This window comes from Neopelma chrysocephalum, unplaced genomic scaffold (genome assembly GCF_003984885.1).
Source record: "Neopelma chrysocephalum unplaced genomic scaffold, ASM398488v2 Primary Assembly neopelma1_75, whole genome shotgun sequence".
Lineage (NCBI taxonomy): Eukaryota > Metazoa > Chordata > Aves > Passeriformes > Pipridae > Neopelma > Neopelma chrysocephalum.
Genome location: NW_020897736.1, coordinates 8,522,586 through 8,540,820, shown reverse-complemented (window position 1 = coordinate 8,540,820; position 18,235 = coordinate 8,522,586). Strand labels below are relative to the sequence as shown.

General features: G+C 41.5%; 1 protein-coding gene across 7 annotated transcripts in view; it reads left to right on the top strand.

Moving 5' to 3' along the window:
- Nucleotides 1-18,235, top strand: part of AKAP13 (A-kinase anchoring protein 13) — a 207,136-nt gene that overhangs the window by 14,170 nt on the left and 174,731 nt on the right. For all 7 annotated transcript variants that reach the window (XM_027688140.1, XM_027688144.1, XM_027688143.1 and 4 more), the window contains exon 2: nt 6,088-6,142. The gene's annotated coding sequence lies outside the window, so the exon portion shown is untranslated. The remainder of the gene's footprint in view (nt 1-6,087; nt 6,143-18,235) is intronic.

Sequence of the window (18,235 nt, the reverse complement as noted above, 5' to 3'; positions counted from 1 at the left end):
TCTGAGTTGTTCCAAAAGCTAATACAAAGCATCAGTGCACAATGAAGGGGTAGATAGCAGAACGATTCTGCAATCTCTAGTGTCTCTTCAGGATTTCCAGCTCTGTAAATAATTGCTCAAGGCAAAGGTACACTAATATTATTTGATGAACAGGAAGTCTACAAATAACTGTGGTATTTTGCCGTAATTACATTTGCAGTGGTGCAGGTGTTGAGCCTTACCCATAGCCAGGAAAACCAGTGCTTCAGATAGACAGATTTGTAAGAACATGTGGATAAGGAGCTGGAGTGTAGGTTTGAAGGAAAGTACATCAGGAAAGTTGGATTTAAATGTTTAAAAAATAAAAAAAGTTTCAGGAGGTGTGTTGCTGATGGCACTACTGCTGTGGCTTGGCTTTGTAACAGCCAAACAAAACCATCTGAACCCTCATTTCTTCAGAAATAATGAGATAGTCTTATTTTTATTTTTATTTTTTGTATGGATTATGGTGGTCTTAGATTGATGTGCTGCTGGTTCTGCTCAGGAAAGGCTCCCACTGCTGTCCCAGGGCTCAATGGTATTTGTGGATGTGGTAGTTTTGGCTCATCCTTCTCACCCCCAAACCTTTCCTTAGCCCATGTAAAGCAAAAATCCTTTTTGTTTGTGTTGGTGACCAGAGCAGCTTAGTGTGAATCTTGAGCAGCTGGTTAGGTGACACCCTACGTCTTCTCCAGGCAATGAGAGTGTGTTAAAACATTTCATTAATACTTGAGCACTCTCCATGAGATGGCTAAAGGAAATGAAATACTAACACTAAAATTATGCTGTCAGAAATGCCTGAAACCAACTATCTTGGGAGACTGACTCACCCTGCCCTTCCTCTGGGAGCATGGCTGGATGCAGTGGGAGGGTATCCTGGTTTTTTGTCACAACTTCATGACCTTGTATCACCAACCCATGGGTTTATTTGGGAACAAACTGATGCAGGAGAGAAGATGATATCCAAACAGGAATGTTTCTGTGGGCAATACTCATAGTTGAAATGGTCTTGGAGTAGTTATTTTGAGAGGAAATCTTGGTTCATGTTTGTTGAGCTGAACTGCTGAGAGCAGCCTGTAATGTGGAAGTAAAAGGGATGGGGAGAAAAGAAGCAGGTGGTGAGAGGATGCCTGTACAAGAGAAGTGGAGCACCACTCATATTATCTCTCCTAAGCCCCCTGTTTTCCCTCCCTCTAGAGATGGCTGTTATTTCAAGTGGGCCCCGAGGTTTGGAAAAAAGATCTGGTATGTGTGTGAGGAGCAAGTATGCAGAAAATTGCTGTGCTGTATGTAAACTTAGCATGGGAGTTTATAACTGAGATGTACGGTGATGTCTTCAGTTGAGTTTGGCTCTGAAGCTTTGGGAGACATAGCAAAATACTTGTGTGCCAGCCTACAGAGGCTGGTATAAAAATAAGTAAATACTTGTAAAGGATTGTCTTCATCTTGCTTCGTGCTGTTCTTGAGCACTTCTCTAAACTTTAGATGTTCTTGAAGAAATTGCTCTTCCTTAGCATAAAAAGCAATACTTAAGAAATTTAGACAGAAGTGGTGCTGCCTCTCCAGAAAGGAATATTAATATAAATATTTGGAGTGTCCAGTTAATCTGGCAGGATTGTGACCAAGGCATGATACTGTGCCTGTGTGCATTTACACTGTAATTATGAATGGTTTGTTCTGTGAGAGAGTGTGATGGCTTCAGTACTGCCTTTTTGTTATAAATACAGTGTCTTCTGGGCTGTTGTTTAAAGACTCCTTTGGAAGCCTGATTTAATAGTGGAGCTGAGTGAATAATTCAAAACCTTTTTATCAAGTCCTTGTTTAAATTCTTAAATGAGCTCACCATAACCTTTTTATGTACCCCTCCTGCATGTGTCATACAAATATTAGAATAATTGAATTTTACTAGTGCAAATGTTTCTGTGAAGCAAATTTTTAGAGCTTGATGTATGACTGTTTATGTAAAGGGGAATGTAAAATCTCACACACCAGTGTCTATGCCAGAAACTTGTGCTGGCTTAGGGGACGGGACCCTCTGCTTTGTTGGAGCAATTCTAACTGAGCTGGTTTGTCAGATTGACTCGTTTTGCAGTTTAAAAGCTGAACACATGTATTTAAAGGAATTTCAGAGATATCTCTCTTTCAGGCCATTCTACAAACAGTAGCAGTACTTAGTTTAAAATATTTGCCTTTTTAAATTTTTTTTCAGATAAGTACTATTTCTGACTCTTTTTCCTTTTCTCCCCCCTTTACATGAGATGAAACAGCACATTCAAAATGCATCTGCTTAGCATCACTGGGTAGCTTAACACAGGGATGCAGACCAGAGAAAATCTATAGTCACCTTCCAAGTTTGGTCATCTCTTGGCTTGAAGTCCAGTCCAGGCTAGAGGAGAGCATCCCAGATAGGTAATTTGGGTGGATTTAGTATGGCTGCTCACATGTATTAATGTTTGCAGACTTGCTTGTAAAAGCTCATTAGTGTTAAGTCACTTTTGAGTACTGATGCTCTTTAAAAGGCAAATGATAGCCTTAGAACCAGGATATCTGGAGAACTGGTATTCATTTGTCTGCTGCTTCTGAAGAAAAGTGGAAGACTTGAAAATTGAAAGCCATCTTGAGAAGCAGGGGTTGAGGATTAGGTAAGCAGCTGAGTGATGCTGTATTCTCAGTGGAGAGTTGTTGTTTAATTGGTTACAAGAATTTAGTCGAGGCTGTTTATTCTGTTTGCACACAAACCTCCTGTAAATGCTCTGGCAGCCCTCTAACCTTCCTGGCACCGCTGAGCCTGTGCTGCAGCTTCCCTCGGAGAGGAGATGGAGAACCCGTACTCTTTCAATGCATCACGAGTTTGCAAAGCCTGATTTGCCTGTACAGGGTTTGCTCTCTGAATTTTGGATTTCTTTGCTGATTTTTCTGAACTCTGCTGAAACCACCTTTAACCATCTAAATGTCGTTACCATAGAACTGCCCAGGAACGTGCTGAACTCCAGCCACTGCTGATGCCTCATGCCCCTCGCAATGTATGCAGAAATCTGGAATTGCAGGCTTGTGTGGCAGAGCAGATTCTTGCAGTGACAAAGAAACTACTATTGAAATATTCTGTTGCCTTCAGTTGCAGCTATCCCAAGTCTAGCAGTACAGATGCATCTGTGTATCCATAGCCAGGCCTGTGAGAAACATAACATGGTCTTTAGAAGTAGGAACTTTTGGTTTTTGGGGTTATAAAGAAAACCCCGAATCCTAAGCCCCAGCATGATCACAACAACCAACCTTGTATTTGCAGAAGACGGGCAGTGAAATGTAAGAGCCAAGTAAACCTGTTCTTTTTTTGGCCTTTCTGAAACTGTCAGATGTGTAAAGTCATATTTTAACTGAACAAAATTAGTTGCATCCAGCTCTATCACAGTGGGCATGGGCCTCTTGTTGTGGTTTTCTTGTAGTCTGTCAGCTTGAGTGGGAAGACTGTTCAGACTTAGTGTGACTTCCTCACATCAGCTGTTGCAACTGGTGCAGTTGGGTCTTAATCAAGCTGAAAAGGGACATCTAGTCCATGCCTCTTCATTTCCTTGTAATGCAGTGAATATGAGCTGTAATTTGCCAGTGTGGGTTCCTCAGACCTGAAAACAAATGAGAAGTTTTGGGTGGACTTTTGTGGCTTGTTTTTAATTAAATATTGGTGCAACAAGAGTTGTTTTGTGACAAGAAAGACCCAACAATCTTCCCAAACATGCAGAACAAGCAGGCTATGTCTTGTCATCCCATTACGACATTCCCACTGTAGGAAACACCCTTTGTGCTTTGATAAGCTTGTCCTTATTCATGGAGTGAAACTGTAAATTAACATGTACAATTGCTTTTGTGCTTGAGGTTTATAACAGTACATTGTCTCTTCAGGTTTGTGTTGCAAAGCCTGTCTGAAGATAGATGAGCAGTATTACCCGTATTTACTATGGGGGAATCTGACACTTGGCATCTTTTTCTGAGATACCCACTAAATCTGAGTGTTTGCAGAGTTTGCTGTAGTTTATGATTGAAGTTGGTGATTGCTCCCACTGCAGCACAAAGTGGGGAGAGCAGATGCCAGCTGAGCTTTGCCTTGAGTGATGCGTCTGAAGACTGGATGGAGTAATGATGAGGTATAGTTGAGTTATTTTCTTTCTTTTAAAGCTGCATTTGATTTTCTGCTGTGGGTATTTTGATTCTTGTTTATTTTTCTCCTTCGTTTGGAGAAGAATAGTCTGGGAGAGGGGAAGGAAGAGGCAGGGTTTACCCCTGTAACCATCATTGTTAGCCCTAACTTCTGGTAGAGCTTTGCTGCTTTGGCTTGACCTTTTTAAACTTGAGAAATGTGTTTTTGTTTGCATTTCCATCTTGTTGCATTTAAAAACTATTCTAACTATACCAGAGTGTTTGAACATTAATGGGGGAATGTTTTTCAGAGTCTTGATAGAATTTCCAGGCAGCTTTTCATCTGCCAAGTACTGTACTGGGCTCTCTTGTGGGGTTTTGCTTGGTTTGCCTTAAGAATCTGCAAAGCAACTGTTCAAAATTGCTGACACATGTTAAGTAATTTGGAAATCACCATCCTTCTCCATTGATGTCTGAGAGTGCTCATGTTGGCAATAAGAACAGGATCTGACCCTGAAAATGATTTGTGAACAGTCTTAGTCTTGAGACCATTTTTAGGCGGTGTCTTCCCTCTGATTCTGGCTAGTTTATCCTTACGGTCTTAAATATTCTATTTTTTAAAAAAAATTATTTAATCTCTTTAAAAAATATCCTCTTCTGCCTTTTCCATGTATTTTTGAATTATTCAACCACGTGTGTATTTGGTGATGCCAACTTAAGATGAGTATCAGGAGAATTAATGCTACTTCTAACAGTAATGGTAGTGGTATAATGCTTATTAATGAAAAATCCATCATCTTCCACCTCCCTCCTCCAAACCTCTACTTTTCAACTTTGGAGCAGCTGTAATCAGCCTGTACAACTTCCCTTCCTCCTCTCATGAATAAATCCAACTACCTTATCTTCTCTATCGGAAAGTCTTCCTTGGCTTTAACAGCCTCTGGAGGAGCATATAAAAGGGGCTTTCACTGGCTAACAGGAAGCAAAATGAATGGAGGAACTTTTGATAATGCCCCTCTGTCTGAGGGGGGGATCAACCCGACTAAATTGTACCAGATTAGTGAATGATAGTGCTTCAGCCAGGGCCAGAATTATAAGTTTTTAATCTTGGAACAAGCAATGATTTCTTCCTCCTAAACAGTGGTCAACTCCCTCTTTGATTTGGAGCCTTGCAGTCATCCATATTCAGTTAGTTTGGGTGTGTGGTTTCTGGTTTCTTTTCTTTTTTTTTTTTTTTAGTCTGCATTCATGAGTCTCAACAAGCCTTGAGGGCTTTTTTTGGTAGCAGTGATTTTTGGTAAGACCTGTCGTGGCCACATGCCGTTTTTACCAGCAATTCACACTGTGCCTTTTATTTTTATGCGATAATGAAGTCTCATATATCACAGCTTTCTTAATATTGTTCTGTCTTTTGCTGCCTCAGAGTCTTTTGCCATTAGCCCTGGGGTGATTTGGGGATATTTTTAATAAGCAACATTTTTGATTCTGGCCACCTTCAGCCTTACTCTCTGTGTGTGTGTGTATGTGTGTGTGTGTGTGTATTTGACTCCTCGCTTCTCACCCCACAGCTTGGTCCAAATTTTCTGATAATCCAACTCGGTGGGAGGGAGAAATGACTGAAAATCTAAATGGGGCAGCTTAGCTAATTGCCTTAGGCCTGACTCGTCTGCTGGATAACACTAGTTTTATTGCAGTCCAATGTGATTGACATTTGGGGAATTGCACTGGTATAATGCTGGCAGCAGCAGTGAAAAATCTGCCCTATTGTTTCTGATACATTTGCTGCCTGAGGAGCACCTTTCTGTTACAAATAACTATCTGAAATGCAACTAATGGAATGAATGTACTTCTTTTTCTTTAAATCGCTTACTTTTCATGTTCCTGAGAAAAAAGTGAGAGCATTACTAAAACTTTGCCTTTTTCTGTGGTTTTTTTCAGGCTTTTTTTCTTGGATTTTATTATTGGAAAACTCTCTAATGACAACATTGCTTAGGTAAGTGGAGCAAGTTTTTTTTCTGTGGGTTTTTTTGTTTTTTTTTTTTTTTTTAGAATCACTTCCCCTATCTTCTCTGCGTGTTGTGTTGTAACGTTGAGCTGCCAGCCAGCTGTGCTGCGTGTGCTGTGGTTAAGGCTAGAAAGATGTAGTAAACAAAAGTAGGGGTAGTGCCTCTAGTATGACATAAGGATCTCATTTATTCATTTAATCAAATGAAGTGGACGTGGTGCAGAATAATGAAATACAGCTTTCATCTGCATAGTCTCCATAGTCTCACCAATTTATAAAAAAATTTTTCAGGAGATACTCTGCCTTTTTTTTTTTTCCACTAGAAAGTAAACTTGCTGGTATCACTTAATGCCATTTTGTTATGAAATGAAACCTTAATACTTCCAGATTTTTAGATACAGTTGCTCTTCCTCCATCCCTTTCTCTTCCCTGTTTCCCTCAACAGTTCTAGGCAGGAGTTTCTGACATGGAGAGATCATAAAAAGCTTCAGAGTTTTATATTTTTTTAGCCCAAAAGATGGAAGATCCCAAACAAATTTAACACTCCCCTTTCATCTCTAAACCCCATCTATACCACTAAAATGCTAAATTCAAGCTGATAAGTGATTAACAGGGTTTCTGAGTGTTGATTGCAAGCACATGGTCTTTGCTTCTTCTAAATACCTTCTCAAACCCAGTTTCTGTGCTGTTCCATAGCACAGGGACATTCTCCTGAGTGCAAATCCAGTGCCATGGTGCCTTCAGTGATGGGTGGAAGAATTAAGTGTCCTGCTATACCAAAATGGACTTTGTTCCTTTCTCTGTGATGGAGAGTAGATTTGATTGACCTCTGATGCAAGACAAAAAGTTAATCCCCAGATACGGGCTAATTTGATGTATTAGTTGGAATTGCTTGTGATTCTGGATGAGGCCAAACAGTGACTGCAGTATTCACACAGGAATATAGTATCCTAAAATCTGTGCTGACAAAGATAAAAGTGCTGCTGCTCTTTGTGAAGTGCCTGTGAAAGGGTTTTATTTTTTTTTCTCTCTGCTTTCTGTTGCTGGGTCTGTAGCAGTACCCATCCTCTTTCTTTTTTCATCTCCTTACAGTGGATGGTCAGTGTGGAAGCTACTGGCCTCTGTACCTTGAGATGATGGACCTCAGTGAAATAAAATTGATTCAGTCTTAAAGCAGAAGTCTTCTCCAATCTGCTTATCCCCGGTGTTTGTCCCTCTTCAGGAGAGTGAATAGGTCTTTAGCCTGAAAATCTCATTTTAGCCAAATAGAAAACTCCAGAGAGGCTTTTGGGTTCTCTTGAGGTTTACATTTAGGTAGCTTATCTGAATTTATCTCCCTGCCATTCCTTTGCTGAGGTACTGTGAACTCAGACTATGTGGTGTTGCAGGGCTTTTGTATTTTCCAGAAAGACACAGGAACTGGCTGGTGGCCTCCAAGCTGTGGGTGCTCCAACAGAGGTGGACCTTGTAGTTCTGGCAGATGGTCTGCCTGGTGGTTTGCTAAACTGCAAGCTGGAGAGGGCTGTAAGACAAAGCTGGATGTGCTGGCAGCCTTTGCATTTTACTAAATCACAGAAAAGACCTTAGCAGAACCATGTGTAGTACGTGTCTGAGGGAGATTGTTGCCTGTGATCCATCACCGTGTTGCCCGTGAGATGCTCTTGCCTGTCACAGAGCACTTGTGGTTCCCCCATGTCTCCCTCAACTGCTTCAGGAGTGACTAATTTCCAGCCTAAGGCTGTATTTATTGATGCCACTGCCTGTCTAGAGGGTGGAGAGGACTCTGTAAACCAGGGAAGTATTTAGGCAGCAGTTTTAAATCCTTTTAACTTTGTATATTAGACACATCTATGAATATATGCAGACTGAGCTAATAAATAACCAGGGAATGGTAGTTAAGAGGAAAGGACATAATTAATTCTGTCATGTACTCTGCTTTAAAGTTGGGTCCAGAGCAGTAATGTGTTAGGTTGGGAAGGTAAACACTGTCATTATTCAACAACAAAACATGTACAAGGCTGACACTGTTTTCCTCCTTTTGATGTAATAATTTTTTGCAATGGTTTGAATATCTTCGGTGGTCTTTGTTTGGGGTGGTGGAAGCCTGTTGAAGCCGTACCCTTTCCGAAGGGTCAGTGCTCCTTTATTTGAATTGAGTTTTGTATTAATGCTGCTTTGCTGACACAGAACGTGTGCTGTTCCAGAAGGCTCTTACTGTTTGCTGTGGTTGGGGTGCTTGGCTGTAATTCCTGCAATATAGTTTGGAGGGAGGTATTTCTGTTTCATCAGGTGATCCCTTTTCAGCTCTCCACACTGCAGTGTTAACCCAGGTCAAATGTCCGTGTAAAAAAAAAAAAATCCTTTTTGTGGAGATGCTGTTAAAAAGCCAATATGAGTCTGTTAACTTGTATATCTTTTTTTTTTTCCCTTCCCTCTACACCAGAGTTGCAGAGAAAAAGTTTGACTACAGCAAATGCAACTTTATGTGGTCCTCAAGGTTAACGTGTTTGGGTTTTTTTAGTGGGGAAAGGAATATGGGGGAATCCTTGCTTTGCATCTTAAAACATTTAAAGCTGCTGTGAGAATGATGGTATCTTAGCTAAATGGAATAACTGTCGTTAGTTGTCATGGTAAAAAGTTACATAAAGCAAGGTAGTTAACTTTTGAGCTTGCATGATAACTGATCATAGGAAAATAAACAAGTGATTGTAGTTTCAAGCTCTCCCCTTGTTATTTCTCACAACACAGCCTTTCCCCATTCCTTCACACTTCTCATTTTAGCAAATTTCTTAATGTGTAGTTAAACACACTGCAAAAAAACAAGCAAAGACTTCATACACCTATTCTTGTCTTAATGGTGCTCCACACAACCCAGCCTAAGTATCAGAAGATCACTTGAGTTTGCATAAGTGAAGATACATGTCTCTGAAAAGGGTTGGTGTTGTGCAACCTCTCAGTGCCTCTTCCTGTGGAGTTTTCTTACAAGTTTTGCAGTTTTGGCTCTTCCAGCAGAAGTCTTGGGCAAAAAACACTCATGGAGACACCAGTGGAATAGCTGATGCAGCTCAGCAGCCACCTCCTAAAATAAATGGTGGAAGGTTGCCTGTTTCTCTTAGCAATATTTTCTTTGGAAGTCAAGCATCTCCTCAGCATGTCCTTGGCTCTCTGTCTCTCCCTAGCAAACTATAGCACTGAATACTCCTCCTTTCACTGGTCACAGCTCAATTTAAATGTTCTTGATTAAAACTATTTCTGTGCTCCTTCAGGATTTATTGCTTCTGATTGCAGATAGCTTGCAAAACTCCCAGGAGTTCAGAGCAGAAGGGAGTCCTTCCTTTGTAGGGATCCAAAAGAAGTTGCATGTTGTCAACTTGCACAAGATCTTTCTTCAAAGTATGAAAAGTTTTTTTTAGGGGGAGGGATCTGTTAGAAAATTATTAGCCCTTGGTGGGTGGCATGAGCAGCATTGACTGGAGGGGCTATTGTTCTGTGGTTCATGTGCTGTTTATTTTGCAGCCAGTGATCTTTTTGTATTGCTGAGGCAGATGGAGGGATTCCCAGTTCCACAAGCATAACCCTGGGAGAGATTAGTTGGTTTTAGGTTTCACCACTTGGATGATGAGGTTAGCCTGAGACAGAGATGCATCCCTGTGTGTGGAAATGGTCTTGGCCCAGATCTTGTCTGGCGATGTAAAGCCTGAGAAAGGACCAAGAGGTCAACTTCAGCTTTTTAAAGAATGTGATGTATGTTCATCTTGTGGCATGCATGGACTGTGCTTTTTTGTTTCAAAAAGGGTAAAAAATTTAGTTACAAGCTCATGTGTTTTTTTTTCAATGCTCTAATTAGAACTACAATTAGCTCTGAAGTAGAGCCTACCTTACAGCTACATAAATATTTATATCTGTGATACTGAAACACTAATGATAAAGAATCTCAAGGGGTTTTTTGCATAGCCACAAAGCAAAGAACATTTCTGTCAGTCTCTACCTCTTAGCACCTTTCTTCCACTTTACCTGATTCCCTCCTACCAAGCTAAGCAACATTTTAAATCTGAACACACCAGGACTTCATTTTTTTTTTTTTGTGTCATAGCAGTCTTAAGTAATTACTCTGCAGTTCTAATACTTCTTACAGAAGTGAGCTCCTCTACTTGTGTCAGTTAAAGGTCTGGCATTTTGATGGTGTCTAGCAAACCAACGCTCTGAAACAAGCTAAAATGAACAGAAGCTTGTTTCCTTTTTGCTCACATGGGCACTTATTCACTTCCCCATCTGCTTCGACTTTGAAGACTGCTGAGGTTCTTCCTCTGTCTGACCCACTTGGCATAAGCTAGAGAGGATTATCTTTCTTCAATGGCCAAGTTTATAGGGCTTCAGCTTGTTCGTAAATAATCCTTAGAGTTTTCAGTGCTGCCTTTCTTCTTCTTTCCCCTTCAAAACTGACTTGCTGTCGTTTGTGTACAAATTGGGGAAATGCTTTTTCGGTCTCTAGATAGAGGGGAGAGTTGGTGCAGTCACTAGGCAAGAGGGCATGGAAAGTGCACTGAGGAGGTTTCACTAAATATCCACGATTTTAAAGATTTCTTTTGTAATTTCTGTTTGTGGCCCTAACAAAAGAGAGGATCATCTGTAGAGGAGATCTTTGCTCTGCTGCTCCTTGTACGAGCACAGTTTCAGAGTACAGTCAGTATGAGACAAAACACAGGACCTGCATATAGAGAGGCATCTTTATAGAAACATGGAATTTTTTAATGTACTTGAGAGAAGGACAGGGTGTTGCTCTCTTTGCTTTCACACTTGAGTACCTGCATCAGTAATTGGTTTGCATGTGTGAATGGTTATTTTAGGGTTGCATTAAAACTCTCTTTCAGCTTTACTGAAGATAATTTCTTTTTAATCTGAGATGGAAAGTTGCAGTGTTGCTGTGTTTGGGCTGTTGGGTTACAACTGTGGTACATGTGCAACTCTTAACTTCTTTGGGACTCTCTGCGTGCCGGAGGTGATCCTTTCTCCTGTTCCCATACAGCTGCATGCTGTGCCATAAGGGGTTTTGTTGTGTAGCTATCAATAGTAGAAACAGATGCAAGGTTTTCTAGAATAGACAGTTAATTCTCCTAATCTACATTAATTTTAAAATTAATTTTAAAATCCTCAAACCTTTCTCTGAGTTTTTGTACATCCCAGTCAGGTGAGTCTAACAGAAACCAACTTTCATCTAAGTTGTGAGCTCACTACATTTAATAAATCTTTGACTGTGTTTGTAGATGCAAATCAATAATAACAGTAACAGAATAAATGTCTTTTTTTGGCTTTTCCTTGATAAGGGGATGGTGGGACAGCCAACACAAATAACATGAGAGCCTTGGGGTCATAGTCTTGCTGTCCTTAAACTCTTATTTTGGTATTTCTCATTGTCTGGAATGAGAGTGGCTATTTTAGTTCCTTGCTTTTGCCCTGAATGTACCTGTCAGGGGAGATTTAGGCTGGATATTAGGAAAAGGTTCTTCACCTGAAGAGTATTTGAGTACTGGAACAGGCTCCCCAGGGCAGTGGTCACAGCCCTAGGCCTGTCTAAGATGCATTTGGATAATGCTCTCAGGCACATGGTGGGATTCTTGGGGCTGTCCTGTGCAGGGCCAAGAGCTGGACTTTGATCCTTGTGGGTCTTTTTCAGTTCAGGATATTCTGTGATTTTGTGAACCAAGGTGTGACTTCACATCTGCTTTCTCCTGGTACTTCTTTAATTCTCCCACATCTTCTGGCCATTTCACTGCTGCCAAAGCACGGGGTGGATTTTAGTTTTCCTTTTGTTTTGCTGGACCTGATGGGCATGTGACATTTTGGACTTGGAGTTCTGCAGACCAGCCTCTCTGGGCTTGAACTTTCAGGCCTTGTGATCTGCATGTGGTCCTTCTGGCCTCTTGGTAGCAGGAGATAGCAGCCCTTTGTGGAAAGATGGGCTGTAATTTTGTCCTGCTTTGAACGTGTGGGATTCTAAGTATTTCCTATGAGATGTACCAGTAATATAAACAAACTGTTTTGTTTAGTGTAAGCTCTTTATCCCGATAGGATTGGAGACATCTTATAAAGCAATCACTGTAAATTTAAAACTAATATTTGTCATTATTTAAATAAACATAAATCAGGATGGTATACAAACAACCCAAGTTCCCAGCCCAGGGACTTGAAAGATAGACCTACTTGGATGTAGGCTGTGTATTTTTTGTCCGTTTCCTTGTTAAGTTTAAGGCCTTGCACACCTAATTAATACCTTTTTAAATTTGTGTCAATGACAGAATGGATATAAATTCCAGTGGACACAGATTTTAGTGCTACAGTTAGAGAATACATGTAGGAGCACGTAGGGTGAGTAGATCTTAAGGATGGCAGATATTTTTCAGATCTTCTGGTGCAGCATCTTTGACACACTAGTTGGCTTGGTACAGAGGACACCAAATGGAAGCCTTTAAGCTGGAAAGGGTGAAGTACTGGGTAGTGCGTTGTAAAAGATCTATGAGAGTAGATGAGTTATTCCAAAAACGTAACACTGAAAAGAAGTTTCCATGCCAGGCTGTTAAATTTCATTGCTGTCTTAATTAGAAAGGAAGAAGCCCCCTATTTTATGAAGTTTTCCACCCAGTTGAAGCTCTATCACATTAGATATGACAACAAAATGATCAAGCACTTGTCTGGATGCCAGCAGCCTTGTACTTCCAAATTGATTGTATTTTTATGAGTAAGTGTTAACTTTGTGAAAAATAAAGCTTAGGCTTTGTTAAAAACAGATGCTGATGAATATGGGAAGGGATGGGGAAGAGAATATCATGTTCTTGTTAATGAGGGGACCTCTGGAGCACTAATTTTGCTTATTATTTTTCATATATGAAATGTAAAATTTTACCTTTGAGGAGCTTCATTTTAGGGGGTGGAGGAGTTCATAGTGCTTTCAAGGCCTGAGTTCAGCTGATAATCCAAGAAGGAATTCATTGTCTTCATAGATGGAGGGTATATGAGCATTTTTAGTTCATCAGGCTTTTCAAAAATGTACAGATTTGCAGATGTGTGAGGGACTGGGGGGAAACCTTTGCCTCTAAGTGGTGGTAAAATTTAAAACTGGTATGGTTATGGCTCTGATCAACATTCATTTCAATGTTCCCATAAAAAGCTTATGACTTGGCAGGGTTTCAAGGACTGAAAAGAAAAAAGCTCTGTATACAACATGTTTTATTAATGTTGAAGGAGTAATGTTGCTGTATTTCAGTGTCTGCCACTGCATAGAATAAGTTCTCTTTGGCTCTTGTACACTTTGGCTTTTCCCCTGAATAAAACAAGGTGTGACTTCACATCTGCGTTTTCCTAGTAGCCTTGTATTAATCAGGATTATACATATTTCCAAGTTTTGGCTAGGTTTCATCATTTTTCTTTCTTAATTCTCCCATGTTGCAGAGTAAATTCATGATTCTTGACCCTCAACTGATACTGTAAAGTGTATTTGCATAAACCTTAATGTTAAGCATCACATCCCACTTACTTGTGATGACTTTTTGCCCCCTCTTAAGCTTTATGGAAAGGTGAATTTGAAATTAGGCAGCTGAGAAAGAAGTCGCCTGTTAAAACTTGGCAAATGTGGTTGAACTAATAAAAGCACATTTAAAAAAATACTTTTAAGGCAAATCAGTACTGTAAAACACGAGCTTTAAGATGAAATTGCTGAAGATAATTTGTGCAGCCAAAATGCGAGGGGAGGCAGATAAGACAAGTCAAGCACAAAATCACAATTTACAGCTACATACCGGTGTTACTTTGGTAAGATTACCTCTGCATGGGGCTTGGCTGGCGATCAAGGAATGGCTTAGGGAGACGGCTGGAGTGGGATCGCTTGCGGTGTGCAAGGCATCGGGTCACGCTCTGAAACAGGAGTCTGAATTCAAATGCTGAACACCGGCCCCTTTCAGCGAGTGCTGTGCTGCCTGGCCGTGGGACACAGCCCGGGGCTGCGAGGCAGGAGAAGTGTGGGTATGTGACTTCTTAAAAGTAATTTCTGTTCCCTAAGTTACTGTGCGGGTTTTGGCTGGGGTAGAGTTAATTTTCTTCGTAGGAGCTAATATGGGGCTGTGTTTTGGAATTGTGCTGGAAACAGTGTTGATAGCTCAGGGATGTTTTCTTTACTGCTGAGAAGACTCTACAGAGTCAAGGCCTTTTCTGCTTCTCACCCACCCTGCCAGTGAACAGGATGGGGGCACAAGGAGTTGGGAGGGAACACAGCCGGGACAGCTGATTCCAGCTGATCCAAGGGATATTCCAGGCCATATGGAATCATGGTCAGCATGTAGAGCAGGGGGAAGAAGGAGGAGGGGGCCATTCAAAGTGATGGTGTTTGTCTTCTCACATCATCATTGCGTGTGATGGAGCTCTGCTTTCCTGGAGATGGCTGAACACCTGCCTGCCCTTGGGAAGTGGGGAATGAATTGCTTGTATTTCTTTGCTTGAATGTGCAGCTTGTGCTTTGCCTGTTAACCTGTCTTTATCTCCACATGAGATTTTCTCACTTCTACCCTTCCAGTTCTCTCCCCCGTCACAGTGGGGGGGAGCGAAGAAGTGGCTTTGTGGGGCTTAATTGCGGCCTGGGGTCAAACCATGACAGTTATGCTGTTAAAAATTGGGATAGGTTATATCTCAGACTTATGCTTCTGATTTGTGAGTGCTATTGCTTAATTAACAATTATGAGGCACTTGGAACACTTTAAAAGTGCTGTAGGATTGTAAAATATTGCATTTGCCTGTGTACACCCTTAAACGTGGAGATTTCCAGCTCCTGCTGTGTGAGCATTTGGCTGAGTCGCACAGGCTCCCCTGACCCGGTTCTCTCCTTGTTTGCTCACTCCTCCCATTTGACCCAGCTCTTTCCTCGTCCTCTTTCCTGTCACGGGTTTGTCAGTCTGTCCCTTGAGAAACAAGTAGTTCTGCTCCACAAGTGTTCAAGGTCAAGGTGGATGGGACTTGGAGCAACCAGACCTAGTGAGAGATTTCCTTGCCCATGGCAGGGGGGTTGGACTAGGTGGTCTTTAAAGGTCCCTTCCAATCCAAACCATTCTACGGTCTCCTCCATAGAAGTCCCTTTGAAGCTAACAGAGGTTCTTATTACCCCTTGCCTTGATCCAGGAGTTTTCATGGACATCGTGACCCTCTTCCCCATGCCCTGGGGTTGGGCTCTGCTTCCTGGCAGCAAACAAAATTTTTCTCCCTCCATTTCCTCCCTTGTCTCTCCCACATGCCCTGCACAGAGGTCAGGCAGTTGCACTTCAGGGAAACCATTAGGACTTTGGATTTACTTCCCCGGAGAGGAGCTGGGTGGGCCTTAAAGGCTGCTCTCCTTCCCATGGTGGGCATGGAGATCCCTGGAGCTGAAGAAGAGTTCAAGGGCAGCAGCTGGGCTTGGACTGAGGTTGCAGATGGATGTGTGTGTGGGTGAAGGCTACAAGCTGAAAGTGTTTTGGTGCTGACTGTGGGAGGAGCAGAGCAAGAGGGTGCTTTTCCAGGAGAGTTTGGGGGGAGGTTCATTTGAAGCCCATGTGGCTGTTGTGGCCAGATGTGGTGCTCCCTCTGCAGAATCAACCTGTAATGGCAACTGCTGCCTTTGTAAGGCACTTGTGTTTACTCTGTCTGACCTATAAATATTTTGAAACTTTTTCTTTGATATTCATCAGTACTGGACAGTTGAAAACCAGCCATGTGAACGTGATTTGATTAGTTACTTGAAGAAATTCCCACTTCCCTGATCAGAGTAGGCTGGATTTTTCAAGAGAATGAATATGTTATCTGCAGATGAGAACAGAAGTTCAGCACTGGATTGTCTAACAAGATGCAGAAATACCAACTACTTCACCAGGAGCTGAAATCTCTTTGTTTGTAACCAAACTGAAACTCCCTGAGACTTGCTGGTATTACCTGCAGCGCTGGCAGCAGCACTAATGGCCGGCATCCTCTGAGAAAAGGAAAGCTCATGTAACTTGGTCTGCTGAGCCAAGGCTTTAATTCAAGCATGGATAAAGCAAGGAATTTGATCAGGCTTCTACCATCGGTCACACTTTGAGCTAAGTGAAAAGGAGTAGAGCTGAGTTACAGGACACAAGGATTTTCTTGTGAAATCTGAAGTGTTTGGCAGAGCCCTGAAAAATATGCGTTGCCACGTACTCTGGTTCAGCTCCTTGCTGTTACCCTTGTGCTGTGAGCTCACTGCATGGATGGTATGGAAGAATTTAATTTTTCTTTTCGTCTTGTCCTATCAGTTGATTCCCTCATCATCTCTTAATCTTGGATATTTGTGGCTTGAGATAAGGTGTGTGTTGAGTTGCACTTAGTCCTAAGTTAGGTCTGTACTCAATCTAGCAAAGGAGGAGAAATTCAATTATGCTGGAACCCTTCTTGGGGGCATCATGTTGATTTTCTTAAAATAAAAATGAGGGGAAGGGAAAGAAGAATAGATGGTTAAGTGGTTTCAGTCACTATTAATGTTTGCCTACCACAGCAATAACTTGGATTTCACGACTTTTCCCAGGGGTGGGAGAGGAAGAAAGGGAAAGGGGAAGTTGGTTTTACAATTTTAGTTAAACTTAGTTAGTGCTTGTTAAACTAGTGTGTGTGTTACAAAGCAAAGTGTTGGGTTTTTTAATGCTTAGTTGTGTCCAACATTCCTGGGAGTACTGGAATTGCAGTCTCTTGGAAGATCTAGACTTAAATTGCTGTTGTTTTCCTGGGGCTCAGTGTACAGCAGGACCTGGAAAGTTGGCATTTTTTACTAATTTAAAGTATTCCTCTGCTTCTGGCACTGCTGTGGGGTGTCAGGAACGTTGTCAGCAGATAAATTTTTTTTTCTGGATGCCTTTAGCACTTGTTGCTGTGCTCCTTCCCATATTCTTTTCAGACATTACCACCTTTTTTCTTTCTTACTTAATTTTTTCCGTCAGTTTGTTTAGCAAGGAATGACATTCTGCAAACAATTCAAACGAGGGGTAATCTAGAAACCTCAGAGCCGACCCTGCTGTGAGTGGAGTTTCATGTGGGGAGATGATCTCAATGAGGAGGTCATCCCATGATCTCCTGTGCTATGCTCTGGTTCATGAGTTGTGTGTCTGCCACTCACCTTGGGGCTGAACCTTGGCTGTTTGTGCCTGTTTAAGAAGTTAATCTTTCTGAAAGGCGCTTTGCTGCTTGGCGTGGTGTGGTTGCCTCAGCTACAGGAACGTAAACCAGTAACACTGGGGAAAAGAGAGGGATAAACATTTGCTGCTCTTTATTTGCGTGAGGAATTACAAGAACCTGGGATACATTTAGTGACTTGGAACAATTTTTATTTGAACGCTGGCTCAGTCGTGACCTCTGCACATTTGCATAATGAAACAAAGTACTCAAACCATTGCAATGCAATAAGGAAAATCTGTTAAGATTCTAGTCCCTTTATATCAGCTGACCTCAGTCTGACTAACAAACCAATTTAGCTTGATCTGTGTTTTTTAATTAAACATCAGATACTTAAAGGAATAAGTTACTGGCAATTAATCAAAGCATGTATGAAGCCTGACCATTGGTCCCTATACTGCACAGGTTGATGTTTTAAATTAAATGCATAAAAGCGAAGGAAAAAGGGGTGAATATAAGAACTATAGAACTTGCATGTTGGTGTTCCTGTGGATTGATTGCATCTATAGTTTCCCTAAACTTATGTTCATATAAGGCCATGGGATAGTTGAAGTGTTATGCACTTGGAGACTCTGGAGTAACATTTATCACTGTGGCCTCCTAAGACTTATGCTATAACCTGTCCCTTCTCCAGTGAAATCACAGGTATGTTTGGCCTTCTACCCAACTGGTGTAGTCATGGAGATTAATTAGACTTTCATGGAGGGGGAGGAGGAGTCTGGATATTGTGGCATCTCCCTCCTTTGTGGAAGTTCTGCTGTGTTGCTGCTTACTGTCTTCCTCAGCTTCTTCTCGAGTCCTGGGGAAGGGTGAGAACAAGATGTTCTTCATCTCAAGGTTGGAGTATGTTGGGAGGTTGCTGGTGTTACTCAGTGACTTTTC